This window comes from Carassius auratus, unplaced genomic scaffold, assembly GCF_003368295.1.
Source record: "Carassius auratus strain Wakin unplaced genomic scaffold, ASM336829v1 scaf_tig00216553, whole genome shotgun sequence".
Lineage (NCBI taxonomy): Eukaryota > Metazoa > Chordata > Actinopteri > Cypriniformes > Cyprinidae > Carassius > Carassius auratus.
This window is the reverse complement of record NW_020528628.1, coordinates 193,341-208,042: the sequence shown is the minus strand read 5'-3', so window position 1 is coordinate 208,042 and position 14,702 is coordinate 193,341. Positions and strand designations below refer to the sequence as shown.

The 14,702-nt window shown below is 43.0% G+C and overlaps 1 long non-coding RNA gene across 1 annotated transcript; it reads left to right on the top strand.

Moving 5' to 3' along the window:
• Nucleotides 1-235: 235 nt before the first annotated feature.
• Nucleotides 236-751, top strand: LOC113098412 (uncharacterized). Its single transcript, XR_003289014.1, has 3 exons — nucleotides 236-271; nucleotides 373-438; nucleotides 714-751. It is a non-coding gene; the product is annotated as an uncharacterized LOC113098412 (long non-coding RNA).
• The last annotated feature ends 13,951 nt before the right edge of the window (nucleotides 752-14,702 follow it).

Sequence of the window (14,702 nt, the reverse complement as noted above, 5' to 3'; positions counted from 1 at the left end):
ACAACAAACCCCCAGTCTTCTTGATTCCGAGATGAAAATATGACGTTTCAGCAACCACACGGCGATAATGCTTAATGCGGATCTTCGTGATGCACGGATCACGGCATGTATTCATATGTTTATTTATGTAACGTAAGCGTGTGACTTTAAATTCGTGACGTGCTTTCATGGGCGTGCGCGCGGACCGGATGGAGTTGCCATGGAAACGGAGCGCAATACTGCAAATGTCACGAGGAAACACCCCGTTTCTCGCGGATTTCACTGTTTTCAGGTGAGTTAAGTCCATAAAACCACACAAATATTACTTATAACGGTTGTTGACACTTCTCTTACTTGTATTTGACTCGCTTCTGTTGTTTATTTACTTTATAGGAATGGTTTAATGTCTTCGAAAAAGTCCGTTAGCATTTCTACCGTTTTAAGGCGACTTATCGTCAGGTATGATAACTCTATTGTGCTCTTATTTATGAAAGTTTGGGCTTTTAATCAAATCTTCATCTGTAGATAGCTTTTGACTGTTTTGTTGGTAATCTTTCAATGGATGATTGGAAATTGCTTAATTTATTTAACCTTAACATTTTCTGTTTATCGATGACGTCACGTTATCAAGGAGCGCGAAAATTGGCAGAAAACTAAAATTGTTTTGATCTTTTATGGTAAACATAAAACTGTTCTGCGATTTCAAGAGTGACAAAATAAACCTTTTACAACAGAAGGGAGTGTCCAAGATTTCAATATTTCTGAAGGGAGCTGCTGACAGAGATGTAGAAAGCGCTGAAAAGGTTAAGTAACCTAATATGCATTTTTTTCACAACATATATCGGACTAAATATTGTTGGCTCTGTGTCAAATAGCTAGTTTTGTTCCTAGATTCTTCAGTGCTGATGGCCTGCTGCATCCAGCAGAGTCGGAGTGAACCTACTGTAGGACAACATCTCCAAGATGCTATTGACCACAAGACTAGTACAGTAAGTCAAACCTCAAATATATACAGTACACTAGTGTTCAAAAGCTTGAAGTTGATACAATTTGTAATAATTATCTTCTGCTCACCTCTGTAGTAAGTATTTGATTCAAATATGTAAAAAGAGTAATATTGTGAAATATTATTACAATTTAAAATAGCTGTTTTCTATGTGAATACATTATAAACTAATTTATTCCTGTGATGTGCAGCTGTATTTTCAGCATCATTCCTCCAGTCTTCAGTGTCACATGGATCCCTCAGAAATGCTGATTTGCTGCTCAAGAAACTTATTATCAGCGTTGAAACAGTTGTGCTGCTTCAATTTTTTTGTGGAAACCGTGATGCATTTTATTTTTCAGGATTCACAGATGAATACAAAGTTCAGAAGACCTGCATTTATTTATGCATTTAGCAGACGTGACTTACAGTGCATTCAGGCTATCAATTTTTACATATCATGTGTTCCCGGGGAATAAAACCCCCAACCTTGCACTTGCTTGCTTGCTAGCGCAGTGCTCTACCAGTTGAGCTACAGGAACACTATTTGAAACATGATTTTGGACAATTTGAGGCTGTCACGTCAGTAGTGGAGAAGTTCAGGGCAGCGAAACAGCAATCAGCCGCTTTCCGCCAGCTGATTCCCCGCAGACCCAGGGAGGTTGAACACCGGCAAGCGCCCGCGCGTTCTCGCTCAACCTCCTCTCACCGCCAGCGAGCAGCCTCTCAAGAGGAGCCCACACCTATGGCGCCTCCTCGTAAGGATTGGGGCCCTAGGGTTTTTCCTCCGGCGCACCAGCGTCAACGTAAAAGATTGAACCTGACCTTGACGGCAAAAGCCTCTCGTTCTCGGGTACCGAATAGCAGCTCCTGATCTTTTTGCTGCTTGCCAGGGACTGTGCCCTCCGCTAGAGAGCGCTGTCGGACCGCTTTCGCGCATCCTACACTCTCATTGCAGTCCCCATGCTCAAACATTGACTGTCTCGCCGAAAACAGCGCCTCGAGCAGCATTGGATCGAGCTGTAATGACAGACGCTCCCTCAGACACTCTGCGCAATCCTGCTTTCGGAGTTCGAGGGACGACTCAAGGACCCTACACAAACGGCCCGTTTATGACGGCTCGCGCAGCCGCCGCTTTTTCGCTAGCGGCAGAGCCCGATGTTCCATCTGTTGGCCTAATTCCTGCCGTGGACACGTTTCAGGATTATACTCAACGGAACGCAACGACTCTGGCGCATACGCTTCCCCGGTGCACGAACACCACAGGTTTTTCGTGTCCGGTCGTTTTAACGCGTATGACAAGCGTTGCAGGGAGCGGAAGTTTTGAAACCGCTAATATTGTTTCGGGCCGCGTGGGAACGCTTGCCCGGCATTTCTCAATGGGTGTTACGCACGGTTTGTCACGGATACACCATTCAGTTTCGGAAAGGCCCGCATCCTTTCCGCGGAATTCTTTCCACTACGGTGAAGTCTACGGAAATGGCGGTGCTGCGACAGGAAATGTCAGCTCTGCTGAGCAAAGGGGCTATAGAAGAAGTACACCCCTCTCAGATGGAGACAGGTTTTTACAGCCGTTATTTCGTGGTACCGAAAAAAGACGGCGGATTACGGCCCATTCTGGATTTACGCCGTCCGAATCTTGCACTCAGGCCGAGCAAATTCAAGATGTTGATTGTGAAATCTATTCTGTCTCAGATCCGACCAAACGATTGGTTTATTACGATCGATCTGAAGGATGCGTATTTCCATATTCAGATCGTCAAGAGACACAGGAAGTTCCTCAGATTCGCTTTAGAGGGCAAAGCGTATCAGTACCGCGTTCTTCCCTTTGGCTTGGCTTTAGCGCCCCGTACTTTCTCATTTACATTTACATTTAATCATTTAGCAGACGCTTTTATCCAAAGCGACTTACAAATGAGAACAATAGAAGCAGTCAGGTCAACAAAATAGAACAACAACAGAATACAAGTGCCATGACAAGTCTCAGTTAGTCTAGTATAGAACGCATAGCCAGGTGTATATAATTTTTTTTTTTTTTTTTTTTTTTTTTTTAATTAAATGAAAAAGACAAGAAGAGGAAAAGTACTGGTGTTAGTAGGTTAAGTGCAGGCGAAAAAGATGAGTCTTTAGATGTTTCTTGAAAGTGAGTAAAGATTCCGCTGTACGAATTGAGATTGGGAGGTCATTCCACCAGCTGGGCACAGTCCAGGAAAAGGTCCGTGAGAGTGATTTTGAATTTCTTTGGGATGGCACCACAAGGCGTTGTTCACTTGCAGAGCGCAAGCTTCTGGAGGGCACATAGGATTTAACCAGTGAGTTTAGGTAAGTTGGTGTCGTGCCAGTGGTTGTCTTGTAGGCAAGCATCAGTACCTTGAATTTGATGCGAGCAGCTACTGGTAGCCAGTGTAACCTGATGAGGAGGGGAGTAACATGAGCTTTTTTTGGCTCATTGAAGACAACCCTCGCTGCTGCATTCTGGATCATTTGCAGAGGCTTGACAGTACATGCAGGAAGGCCCGCCAGGAGAGCATTACAATAGTCCAGTCTGGAGAGAACAAGAGCTTGGACAAGAAGTTGGGTTGCTTGCTCTGACAGGAAGGGTCTAATCTTCCTAATGTTGTATAAGGCAAACCTGCAGGACCGGGTCGTTGTAGCAATGTGGTCAGTGAAGCTTAACTGATGATCCATCACAACTCCTAGGTTTCTGGCTGTCCTCGAAGGAGTTATGGTTGACGAGCCCAGCTGTATAGAGAAGTTGTGATGAATCAATGGGTTAGCTGGAATCACCAGTAGTTCAGTCTTTGTAAGGTTAAGCTGAAGGTGATGGTCATTCATCCAGCGGGAAATGTCACTCAGACAGGCTGAAATGCGAGCAGCTACCGTCGGGTCATCAGGCTGGAATGAGAAGTAGAGTTGGGTGTCATCAGCATAGCAGTGATAAGAAAAGCCATGCTTCTGAATGACAGATCCTAAAGATGTCATGTAGATGGAGAAGAGAAGTGGTCCAAGTACTGAGCCCTGAGGAACCCCAGTAGCAAGGTGGTGTGACTTTGAAACATCACCCCTCCAGGACACACTGAAGGATCTGTCAGAGAGGTAGGACTTAACCCACAGGAGAGCAGTTCCAGAGATCCCCATCTTTCTGAGAGTGGACAGGAGAATCTGGTGATTAACAGTGTCAAAAGCAGCAGACAGGTCCAGTAAGATGAGTACCGAGGATTTTGAAGCTGCTCTTGCTAGTCGCAGGGCTTCAGTAACCGAGAGCAGAGCAGTCTCAGTTGAGTGGCCACTTTTGAAGCCAGATTGGTTGCTGTCCAGGAGGTTGTTTCTCAAAATGCATGGACGCAGCTCTGGCCCTGTTGCGGCTCCAGGGCGTTCGTGTGTTGAATTATTTGGACGATTGGCTGGTGCTAGCGCAATCGCGGACTCAAGCACACTCTCACCGAGATCTTGTGCTGAATCATTTAAACAGCCTGGGCTTACGCACAAATTTCAAGAAAAGTGTTTTAACTCCCTCTCAACGGATAACTTTTCTGGGAATAGATCTGGACTCTCGCGCGATGACAGCGAAGCTTTCTCTCCCGCGCGCTCAGTCGATTGCGTCATGCGTGCGGCACTTCAAAGCGGGTCGCACGGTGACCGTGAGATTGAGCCTCAGGCTCTTGGGTCTAATGGCAGCAGCATCCCCCGTGATTCGTCTGGGAGTTGCTTCAAATGCGCCCCTTTCAGTGGTGGACAAAAAGGCAGAATATTTCACCCCGTTGTCTTCCGCATCACACGATTTCGGTGACACGGCGGTGTGTGATGTCGCTAAAATTTTGGATGTCAACCGAATTTCTCCTGTCAGGAGTTCGACTGGGAATATATGCTTTCCGAGAGACTGTCACGACGGACGCGTCTTTGACTGGTTGGGGAGCTGTGTGTCGAGGGCGACCAGCCCACGGAGTATGGGCAGCGGCTCAGCGCGGCTGGCACATAAACAGACTGGAATTACTGGCAGTTTTTCTGGCTCTCCAGTATTTCACGGATCTGCTGATCGGCCGTCATGTGCTGCTCAGATCAGACAACACAGCGGTTGTGTCTTATCTGAACCATCAAGGAGGATTGCACTCTCGCCCCCTGTGCAGGCTGGCGAGGCATGTTCTTCTGTGGTCTCGGGACAAATTTCTGTCGATCCGGGCCGTTCATGTCCCCGGACGATTGAATTTCGGAGCGGACTTGCTATCCAGACAGGCTCTGGAACAGGGAGAATGGCGATTACACCCCCAGACGGTGGATCTTTTATGGCGGATATTCGGCAAAGCGAAAGTGGATTTATTCGCATCGAGCATGACTACGCATTGCCCGCTATGGTTCTCCCTACGCTCCCCATCGCCCCTGGGCGTGGATGCGTTAGCTCACAGCTGGCCCAGGACCAGTCTGTATGCTTTTCCTCCGATTCGTTTGATCCCAGCGGTATTATGCAGAATACGGCGGGACAGAGTGGAACAGCTGCTGCTGGTGGCTCCGCGATGGCACACGCAGCCGTGGTTTGCGGATCTGATCAGTCTGCTAGCGGGCTCTCCGTGGGAGATTCCCCTCAGACAGGATTTATTATCACAAGCACAGGGGCTGATTTGGCACCCGAGGCCAGATCTGTGGAAACTGTGGGCGTGGCCATTGAGCGGAGTGCATTAGTATGTCCCGGTCTTTCTGTTGAAACCACTGAGACTATATTGAATTCTAGAGCAGCTTCTACGAGACGCTTATATGCTTTCAAGTGGAGACTGTTTACAGCCTGGTGTGGCAATCATAATGTGGATCCAGTTTACTGCCCAGTGGCTTCAGTGCTGGAGTTCCTCCAGGAGCGTTTTTCGGATGGCGTTACACCAGCCACTTTAAAGGTTTACGTGGCAGCCATTTCAGCTTACCACGAATACATAGGCGGTGCCTCTGTGGGGCGTCATCCATTAGTTTCTCGTTTCATACAGGGTGCGCGACGGCTGAGGCCTTTCCGCCCTGTGCGAGTTCCTTCATGGGATTTATCCATTGTGTTGCTAGGTTTATCAGGGCATCCGTTTGAGCCCTTGGAGACCGTATCGGATAAATTCCTGACACTGAAGACACTTCTTCTCATGGCTTTATCCTCCCTCAAGAGAGTTGGGGATTTACAGGCTCTTTCTGTTTCACCCTCATGCATGGAATTTGCACCGGGCTCTGTGAAGGTGCTGCTGCGGCCCAGGCCTAACTATGTTCCTAAGGTCGCATCTAACCCCTTTCGCTTTCAGCAAGTGGTTCTGGAAGCTTTTTCACCTGCTGAGGCTGGGTCAGGAGATCTAAGTCTTTGCCCTGTGAGAGCTTTAAAGACTTATGTGGATCGTACAGCCCCTTGGCGTGAATCTGACCAGCTGTTTGTCTGTTTTGGACATAAAAGTAAGGGCCATGCGGTTACAAAGCAGCGCATGTCCCATTGGCTGGTGGAGGCAATTTCTAAGGCTCATTCCACTCGAGCTGTAGCTTCTTCTCAAGCTTTTCTCAGTGGATCTTCTATGGATGATATCTGTGCTGCGGCAGGATGGTCCTCACCGAGCACTTTTATCAAGTCCTACAGTCTGGATGTGAGGATGGCCCCTGGCTCCCGGGTTCTCTCCGCTTGAGCAGATGCTTCCTCGGATCTCAGTTATCAGGTACGTCAGGCGTTTTGGTATATCGTTCCCATACGTGGTGACGTCACCGCAGCATCGAAGTGACCTATGATAGGGAACATCTCGGTTACGTATGTAACCTTGGTTCCCTGAATAGGGAACGAGATGCTGTGGTTCTGGCCGTTCCGTACCTTGATAATTCTTCATCTTCAGTCATGAAATCTGAGCGAAATGGCGCGCTGCACCCAGGTATATCATGCGTGCGCATGCGTAGGGTGGTGCTATGCGCCATTTGGCCAATAGGATTGGCGGGATGGTATAGGGCTTCAGACATTCGTCACACCGGAGGTGTTCCCATACGTGGTGACGTCACCGCAGCATCTCGTTCCCTATTCAGGGAACCAAGGTTACATACGTAACCGAGATGTTTGTTTAAGTGCGCATGCGCTGCTCCGTTCGTGGTCTTTGCTCTGCGGATTGAAGAGCGCGCTGAAAGACGGGAGGAGACCGGTCTGACGCTGGTTTCATGTGGAATTTAAGCGGACTGACTCTGAGGCGATCGGATACCGGTTCCATACCCAACCCTACTTTTAAGAAATATATTTTTTGATAAACGAACCCAAAACTGTCTATGTCCTGGCTGGACTGTGATGTGATTTGTGTCACGTGCAGGTGCGATGGATCGCGTACAGACCAATAGGGTGTCGGAATATATTTGTTAATACTTCTCATCCAACCACAATCAAATTCACTCCATCCGGATGGCGCGATTTATCTGGATAGGTTTTTTTTTTTTTTTTTTCTTTTTTTGAATGATGAGCCGGAATGGAAACAAGCCGAAATGAAATAGCAGTAACGAAGCTATTTTTAAAATGTAAGGAGTAGAAAGTACAGATACTTGCCTCAAAATGTAAGGAGTAGAAGTAAAAAGTCGGCTGAAAAATAATCACTCAAGTAAAGTATAGATACCCCAAATTTCTACTTAAGTACAGTAACGAAGTATTTGTACTTCGTTACTTGACACCTCTGCTGTTTATATTTTTAAAACTGTATATTTGTTACAAATATGCTAATTATCATGCTGTCAAGCTGCAGAGTTTGCACAAAAGCATTTGACCACCTGTATACTTGCATTCATGGTATTGTGATAATAAAATGATTTGATTTGGTCACATGAGTTGTTTATCAGTTGTACTATTGTACTGGATAACAATTGCAAATTGTTTATGACACTGAAGAAGATTATGATAGGGACATGGTTTTTAAAAAAACCAGGAGAGCTCTTATGACGAGAAGGAAACTGGATGTGATTCTTTGGTGCTCAAGACATTTCACCATGTGTTCATCTAGGTTTCTTCATCTAGGTTTCTTCATCTGATTAAAATAATTTTATTTCTCTTGAATTTCATTTGTCTTAATATGCTATTTTATCAGTCTTTATGCTACATCCTAGTAAAATATTGCGTATGGTATTGGATAATAAAGTACACTGAATATTCACTATTAGTGGTGGTTTTGGTAAATACACTATTTAATTTTGTAAACAATATATATAATTACCATGGTTGTTTTAAGATAAAACATTTAGTCATTTTAATGAAATTCAGTTAGATGAAGAGCAGGCAGAAAGCTGCATTAGAAGAGACTGCATGGACTTCACGCACAACTGAAGGTGATGAATCAAGGAAAGATCAACATGAATCCTGTTCTGTATTATAATGAAGATGATCATGCACATTACTGTAAACTAATGTTTAGCACCTTAAGAGGACAAAGATGAGACATTCTTTACAGAGATTTATGAATTAGATCTTTTACATTACATTATCTTTGCATTGCATGAATTGTATGGCTTTTGCACCATAAAAGGCACACTGTCCTACATAATCTTACTGAATGACACATTGGCCTTGTGTGATAGTACAAGGAAGTGTCACAATATGTATTTGTTGTCTTTGTTTACTGTCAGAACTGTATTCTTGCTCTTGATCTAATGAAATAAATGGATCCCTTTTATTTTCTAGTGTCTTTATTCTCGGATAAGTATGACTTCCAGCGTACATAATGGTATGTTTTTGAAAAGACAATCTAAAGAAATGTGAGTCAACAGTTTTTTTTTTGTTTTTTTTTTGTTTTTGTCCATAATGAGAATAGATTTGTGCACTTTTTCCTGCCCTTCTATCCCCAGGGGCCCAGTAGAGTCCCCTGGAAGAGCAAAATAATTAACATTTCAAATGGCTGTAAATCAAAATCTGAATATAGTTTCAAGAAGAAAATTGGCAGGACAACTACTTATGCTATGTTTACTAAATAATGTTAGATAACTTTGATAGAAAGGTATGTAATGGATTACAATCAACTAAAAATTATTCAGACAGCTGTTAGTATGACAGTATTTACACAACTATCAATACTTAGTCGGCAAACCCTTAGCCCTAATGACAGCCTGTAGTCAACCAGGTTCATGCTAACCTGAATATCAGTTTTTTTTTTTTTTTTTTTTTTTTTGACTCTGTATGAATAATTTTTGGTCCCAGATTTGTATCAGTTTTACTGGTAGTTTACTGTATGAAGATTGTTGGGGCATAATTTGTCACGGTTTACTTTATTTTGCTATCCTTAAATAAATAAACTTTAGTGTCCTACACCCATTAGTAAAAAAAAAAAAAAAAAAAAAAAAACTAAATATCAGAAATCTGGTCTCTGATTAATTTGCTTTGACTTTGTATCCTTCGATTATTTTGACACTTAATTATGGCCATTAAAGTGTTTGATAGCTACTATATTTATTCAATAATTATTATTTTTTATTATTTTTTTGGGCTCTATGGTTCATCATTTTTAATTTAATAACATTAGAGCTGCTCCACTGAATCAGAATCAGAATCAGAATGAGCTTTATTGCCAGGTATGTTTACACATACGAGGAATTTGTTTTCGTGACAGAAGCTCCGCAGTACAACAGAATGACAGCGACAGAACATAAAACACATAATAAAAAGAATAAAAAATACAAATAAGTAGATATTGAATGACAATATACAAATGACAATTGTAGGCAGGTATATTACAAATGCAGTTATGTATGTACATATATATTATGTGCAAAATTTAAGTGTATACTAAGTATGTGTGTTAGATAAATAAAGTGTATGTGTATATAAATATAGTGTGTTCGCCGTTATTATCAGCTGTTCATAAGATGGATTGCCTGAGGGAAGAAACTGGTCCTGTGTCTGGTTGTTCTAGTGCTCAGTGCTCTGTAGCGTCGACCAGATGGCAACAGTTCAAAGAGGGAGTGTGCTGGATGTGAGGGGTCCAAAGTGATTTTGACAGCCCTTTTTCTCACTCTGGATAAGTACAGTTCTTGAATAGAAGGGAGGGTTGTACCAATGATTCGCTCAGCAGTCCGGACTACCCTCTGTAGTCTTCTGAGGTCAGATTTAGAAGCTGAGCTGAACCAGACAGTTACTGAAGTGCAGAGGATGGATTCAATGATGGTGGAGTAGAACTGTTTCAGCAGCTCCTGTGGCAGGTTAAACTTCCTCAGCTGGCGGAGGAAGTACAACCTTTGCTGGGCCTTTTTCACAACGGAGTCAATGTGAATGTCCCACTTCAGGTCCTGAGAGATGGTGGTTCCCAGGAACCTGAATGACTCCACTGCAGTCACAGTGCTGTTCATGATGGTGAGTGGGGGGAGTGCAGGGGGGTTTCTCCTGAAGTCCACGATCATCTCCACTGTTTTGAGCGTGTTAAGCTCCAGGTTGTTGAGAGTGCACCAGATAGCCAGCTCTTTTACCTCCTGTCTGTAAGCAGACTCGTCACCGTCCTGAATGAGGCCGATGAGTATGGTGTCGTCTGCAAACTTCAGGAGCTTGACAGAGGGGTCCTTAGATGTGCAATCGTTGGTGTACAGGGAGAAGAGCAGTGGGGAGAGAACGCAGCCCTGGGGAGCTCCGGTGCTGATTGTACGGGTGCTTGATGTGTATTTTCCCAACCTCACTAGCTGCTGCCTGTCTGTCAGGAAGCTGTTGATCCACTGACAGATGGAGGTGGGCACAGAGAGCTGAGTTAGTTTGGGCAGGAGGAGGTTTGGGATGACCGTGTTAAAGGCAGAGCTGAAGTCCACAAACAGGATCCTCACATAAGTCCCCGGTCTGTCTAGGTGTTGCAGAACATAATGCAGTCCAATGTTTACTGCATCGTCCACAGACCTGTTTGCTCTGTAGGCAAACTGAAGAGGATCCAGCAAGGGCCCAGTGATGTCCTTCAGGTGGGCCAGCACCAGTTTTTCAAATGACTTCATGACTACAGACGTTAGAGCCACAGGCCTGTAGTCATTTAGTCCTGTAATTTTGGGTTTCTTAGGGATGGGGATGATGGTGGAACGTTTGAAGCATGAAGGGACTTCGCACAGCTCCAGGGATCTGTTGAAGATCTGTGTGAAGATGGGGGCCAGCTGGTCAGCACAGGATTTCAGACAGGCTGGTGTAACACAATCTGGGCCTGGTGCTTTTTTCCTTTTCTGCTTCCGGAAGACCTGGCGCACCGCATCCTCGCTGATCTGAATTGCAGGTGCCCCACCTGAGAGGGGGGATGCAGGAGGTGTGAATGGTGAGAGTGCTTGATTGGAGAGGTGTTCAGGATGGGTTGCAGGAGCTGTTAATGATGTGAACGGATGTTTGGAGAGGCATTTGGGTCTGGTTGCAGGATTTGTGAAGGGTGTGAATGGTTGTGTGGGGAGGCGTTCAGGGCAGGTGATGGGTGTTCTTTCAAACCTGCAGTAAAACTCGTTCAGATCGTCTGCCAGTCGTTGATTCTCTACAGTGCTGGGGGGTGGTGTCTTGTAATTGGTGATCTTCTTTAGACTTTTTCACACTGATGCGGAGTCGTTGGAAGTGAACTGAGTCCTTATTTTTTCAGAATAATTCCTCTTTGCCACTTTGATCTCCTTTTCCAATGTGTATTTAGCCTGTTTATACAAGACATTGTCCTCCTTCACGTAAGCATCTTCTTTGGCCTGACAGAGCTGTCTGAGTTTTGCAGTGAACCACGGTTTGTCATTATTGTAAATTAGTTGAGTCTTTGTAGGAATACACATATCCTCACAGAAACTGATATATGAGGTTACGGTCTCTGTGAGTTCGTCCAGATCGGTGGTAGCAGCTTCAAAAACACTCCAATCAGTGAGGTCAAAACAAGATTGTAAATCCTGCTCTGCTTCATTAGTCCATCTTTTTACAGTCCTTGATACAGGTTTAGCTGATTTTAGTTTCTGCCTGTAGGACGGTATAAGATGAACCAGAAGGTGATCAGAACGTCCCAAAGCTGCTTGTGGAACAGAGTGAAATGCATCCTTTATTGTGGTGTAACAGTAAAACACAGTAAACACTGCAGCGTGTTAGTGCTGTAATCACGCAGTTTGCTGTAATAATGCAGGGAACAACTTTTTATAAATCTCCTAACTGTGCCAATTTCACAAACAGAAGTCTTGTTTTTACTTATTTCTTTTTTTATCTGAAATATGCTGCGATTTATATCCTAAAGCCACTCGTATAATACAGAAACAGTCAAGCAAGCTAATTGCGCAACGCATGGATGTTTTTTTTTTTTTTTTTTTTGTACAGTCGAGCGCATTTCACATGGGCTGCTTGATTCACTTTCGCCAAAAAGTTGTGTATGCCTAAGGTTGAAAATAAATTATGTTTATAGGGAATGTCCCTATAAATGGTCATGTTCTTACAATTTAGTTTTAATCCAAATGATGCATGATTTGGATTAAAGGGGGGGTGAAATGCTATTTCATGCATACTGAGTTTTTTACACTGTTAAAGAGTTGGATTCCCATGCTAAACATGGACAAAGTTTCAAAAATTAAGTTGTACGTTTGAAGGAGTATTTTTGTTCCAAAAAAACCTCTTCTGGTTTGTCACAAGTTTCGGAAAGTTTTTTTCAAGTATGGGTCTGTGTGACGTTAAATGGAGCGGAATTTCCTTATATGGTTCCTAAGGCACTTCTGCCGGAAGCGCGCGCGCTCCCGTATAGCGAGGCTGAGCACACATTTCACTGATCAGAGCGAGAGCGTCGCGAAAAGTCACAAAAGAAGTGTGTTTTTGGTTGCCAGGGCAAGACAACCCTGCACAGATTACCAAAAGAGAAACAGCATTAAGGGACCAGTGGATGGAGTTTATTTTTACAGAGCATCAACGGAGTTGTGCAAGTGTTTGTGTTTGTTCCCTGCATTTCGAAGATGCTTGCTTTACAAACAAGGCCCAGTTTGACGACGGATTTGCACATCGTTTATTTCTTAAGGATAATGCAGTCCCAACGAAAAAGGGTCACGATCGTGTGTTGGAACCGCATGCGGTGAGTAAAACTGCTTCAAATATCTCTGTGTTGTTAACTTAGCTATCGGTGCCTAAGCATAGACATCATATAAGTAGACGCCCTATTGGCCGCTGGGCGACGAGATTTGCGGCCGCCATCTTGAACCGGTTGTACTCCTAGTTTCGTTGCGTAGCAGCAGTTAAGATGCCAGAGCACTGTGCAGCATTTTCCTGTTCTAATCGGCGGACCATCGCAAGTACGGCTCGGGATTACTTTTCACAAGTAAGATTTAACATTAGTATTACTACTACTATTGTTATTTTTTCATTGTGCGCGCGTGATTTCAGGAAGTAATGTATATTAACCCTCTGATGGTCTTCGTTTCCTGTCCACACTCGTGTTTTTTGACAATAACATTTAATTTTGTAACAAGATATATATATATATATTTTTACAAATGTAATTTTACTTTGTTTGTTAATGTTTTTACTCAACATTTGTGCAGTTTTTGGAGGATTTATGATATCTTCTAAATTTATATAAATAAATATTTATTTAAATAGGCTTTTTACAAAAAAAAACAAAAAACAGCTTTTTACAAAAAAAAAAAAAAAAAAACAGCATTTATGTAAAATTCACTTTATAAAAGACACAGATTTCTAACTTTCATTCATGGGGATAACATGGATAATTTTAAATGATTTAATGTAACATTTATACCCATTTTTTGGAAAATGAAGTTAAAAAAAAAAAAAAAACTTTAACCACTAGATGGCTATAGAGCTTCACTATATGCTATTTGACTACCTGAAAGATATATTTTCACAAGTTGGATTCAGTTGGATTCATATCTAAATATTATAAAATCACAATTATAACAAAAATAAAATATTTTTTGTCAAATTTTAGTATTTTTTTTACTGAAAAAATCCCAGTTTTTCAATGTTACATTACAATGTATTGCAGGCAGTAAGCATGGTAAACTGCATGACTTCTGTAGACGGCGTTGGAGCAGGTTTGTGTGTGTGTGTGTGTGTGTGTGCGTGCTAAATTGTATTGTCTCATCCTGTCATCTCACTCTCTCTCCCTCTTTGGTGGTTCTGCATTTTGCATGATTTTTTTGAAATAATTATAAGAGAGCAGTTGTTTTATAACCTCACAAGTGTGTGTGTGTTTGTGTGAGATGGAGAGAGAGAGAGGGGGAGGGAGAAGTTTGTGTGTGTGTGAGAGAGAGAGAGAACCAGAGAGAGTGTATGTCACAAATTATAATAAATTGTTTCTTCAACTTATTAAAATATCTTATTTTACTGCAACTATCTGTTTCTGCTTCTTTATCATATTTATAGTGGGTGATTTATAAATATCCTACCTCACATATTTAGATTTTGGGCGTCTGGTCACTTATATATTATATCAGAATATAATATGTCACTTTATGCCTATTATGAATATTAAAATACGCTGAATCATGTGTCCTGTATTATAGCTGCATGAATGACCTTTGCAGCAAAAAACCCCGAGTCAAAATCAGTTAGGTATTCAGTGAGATATGATTAATTTAATGCGCTAATTTAATGGCAAACAAGTTACACTGAGTGGAGCTGGCGACCGGTCCAAGATGGCGGCTCCACGGCTCGTTCGTGCCAATAGGCAGTAGCGTTCGATGGGGCATCTACCTATGTCTATGTGCCTAAGCACATCAAGTAAACAACATGCGATGTTGTCATCAAACTGCACTTTCCACATGTACAGCTTAAAAAAAAAAGAAGAAAAAAAAAAAGACGACA